Below are 2,857 nucleotides of genomic sequence, written 5' to 3'. Positions count from 1 at the left end.
CTTTTTTTATTTCTTTCTGTGAATCATAATTATTGAGCTTCATATGAATTTCAAAAGCATCATTATTAGAAACTCCATAGCATCATTCATGAAAGAAAAGTTCAAAGGCCATCAACTTAATTTCCGTAAAAAGTGTTATTGGCACACAAGGAAAGAATGAATGAGAAATATTGGACATAAAGTCAAACTGAATCAGGACTACAGGGAATAAGAATAAACCCTTCAACTGATAATGAAAAGAAAGACATTGTGAGCAGCTGAGGTGTTTGTGCTCTCAGTGTGTTGAAGTGTTGTTTCTCTCTCTCTGCTGGAGTTTGTGTTCACTCGAGTGGAATAGAGGTTTTTGTTCGAGTGTTTCATTCGATTGTATCACTGTGGTACACATTCGGTGGAGGAACTAAACTTGTGCTCGGTAAGTCAGTCTCTTTTAAATCTCCGGTAAAAACATACAAATTAAATTTTATAAAATGTTTTTAAAATTAAAACAACAAAATCTGTATTTGCTGGTAATAATAATAATAATAATAATAAAATAGTTTGACACTAAATATTTTATTTAAAATATTCTCACGTGACACTCAGAAGAACTGAATTACTCACTTTTGTCTCATCGTGACTTTTATCAGTTTATCAAGTTTTTCTTTCATTTAATTTCTATAATGCGTCCTCATGTATCATCTTTTATTGTAGATATCATCTACAAAAGAGATCTGGCATTAAAATATAAATGTAGCTTCATTCTGTAGATCAGTCAATGATTCTGAATCTCTTTTGTTTATAATTTAGTGCATATTTATTCCTTTATTTATTGTCACACAATCTCTATTTGAAAACGAGTTACACTTTGAGTTAAATATCTCATATAACAAAAAAACGTAAAGAATATTTAGAGTTATATAAAAAAGTCCTGGAATTAAAGCTGATAATCTTATTATGTTTCGTTATATTTGTAAGGCTTTATGGGAATGTATGTAGCAATAGTTTGTATAGCAGCTCATTTAATATGTTGATTTGGTTGTTTTCTAATCTAATCAGCAATATACTTTTCACTTGATCTGAGCTGCAGTCATAAAATGTAAGCTTGAAATCAAGTGAAAATTTTAGACATATATTACAAAAGAAAATGTAAGAGATGAAAATCTAACAATTTAAAAATTATGTCACGATGCAAAAACTACAGAAATGAAAGCAGTCAGTATCTTTGTAAGTTTGTTTAATTTATGAGGTTTGATTTAGATGTATGTAGTGATTGTGTAGTTTGTATATTGTGTATATATCAGCTGCAGTGATGATGAATAAGATGAATGATGGGATTGTTGTGATTTTTACTGCATCTCACACGTCTGCTGCTGAAAGTCATGTTGAAATGATGTGAATGCTGCAGGGCAGAAGAGTGCTGGAGCTGCAGTGTGTTTTCTCTGTGTTTGTGAATGTGTTGTGTTTGTCTCCTGCAGCTGGTCCCACAGTGAAGCCCTCAGTGTCTCTGCTGCCGCCCTCTTCTCTGCAGATCTCTGGAGACTCAGCCGCACTGCTCTGTCTGCTCAGCTCTTACTCTCCACAGGGGGCGCTGGTGAGCTGGACACTGGACGGCTCAGAGGTCACCGAGGGGGTTGTGACCAGTGCAGAGAGCGAGCAGGACGGCCGCTACAGCCGCAGTAGTGTCCTGACCCTCAGCAAAGCACGCTGGGAAGAGGGAGAGCTGTACGTCTGCAGAGTAACACATGATGGAGCTCCTCATGAGGCCTCGTTCCACAAGAGTCGCTGTTAGTCGCTCGCAGTGCTGATGTTTCTCCAGTGAGCGCTGCTCTCTCCTGAAGATGAGTGTATCTGAGTGTCCTGTGTCAGGCAGGATTCACATGAGTCTAGTGCTGCAGCTGTAGTCATTTACAACTCAATACTGAAAGAGAGCTCTAGTGTCAAAGCACTGGCTGATCTTTCAATCTGCTGTGTTTGCTGCAACATTCAATAAAGCTTCTCAACAAACTCCATTTGTGTCTGACAACATCATTCAACTAACAGATGAAGATGCATGTAGTGTTTGTCCAGGTGTTTTTCAGAAGCTCGATCAGTAGCAGTAAATCTAGTCAAATAAAGCTCTTGGGGTTTGAACATGGTCTCTGGAGACAGAGCTGCTCTATTCTGAGAGGATCACAATCACTCCACACTCACAATGTAAATGAGATTTTCAGTCCACACTCCCAGTGTCTCTGTTTGATTGGTTACATGATCTGAACTGAAACAGACCAGTTTCACTTCTGCTGTATTTAAGGAGCCCAGGTGAAAAGGAAATGTATTTAAATTGTGCTTTTTTTGGATGTACTTATATTTAAATCATGCCATATTAAATGCATATTAAATGTATTATTTTGAAACAATAAATATATCAAGCATATTTTAACTTCACATTATTTGCTATATATTTTAATATATTAAATTGTGCTAAATTGGAAGCACTTCAATTATATTTAGTGCAATTTAAGTGTATTTCTTTACAATGAATTAAAATAAATCAAAAAGATCCTGTTGTTAAATAAATAAATAATCCACGTCCAGGCACTCAAAGTAAAAAGTGTTCATTCTAAGACAGGGCTACTTTTTAAAAGGACACCAACGTGTGTGTCAGCCCAAGCAGGCCTTCACTGAAAGTGAAAGTGAAAGTGAAGTGACATTCAGCCAAGTATGGTGACCCATACTCAGAATTTGTGCTCTGCATTTAACCCATCCGAAATGCACACACACAGAGCAGTGAACACACACACACACTGTGAGCACACACCCGGAGCAGTGGGCAGCCATTTATGCTGCGTCGCCCGGGGAGCAGTTGGGGGTTCGATGCCTTGCTCAAGGGCACCTAAGT

At 37.4% G+C, this 2,857-nt stretch overlaps 1 long non-coding RNA gene across 1 annotated transcript; it reads left to right on the top strand.

Moving 5' to 3' along the window:
- Window positions 1–273: 273 nt before the first annotated feature.
- LOC113067138 (uncharacterized) lies at window positions 274–1,986 on the top strand. Its single transcript, XR_003279279.1, has 2 exons — window positions 274–412; window positions 1,455–1,986. It is a non-coding gene; the product is annotated as an uncharacterized LOC113067138 (long non-coding RNA).
- The last annotated feature ends 871 nt before the right edge of the window (window positions 1,987–2,857 follow it).

The sequence above is a fragment of the Carassius auratus genome, chromosome 50 (assembly GCF_003368295.1).
Source record: "Carassius auratus strain Wakin chromosome 50, ASM336829v1, whole genome shotgun sequence".
Taxonomy (NCBI): Eukaryota; Metazoa; Chordata; class Actinopteri; order Cypriniformes; family Cyprinidae; genus Carassius; species Carassius auratus.
Note: the sequence above shows the minus strand (reverse complement) of the source record. Positions and strands in the feature narration are given on the sequence as shown.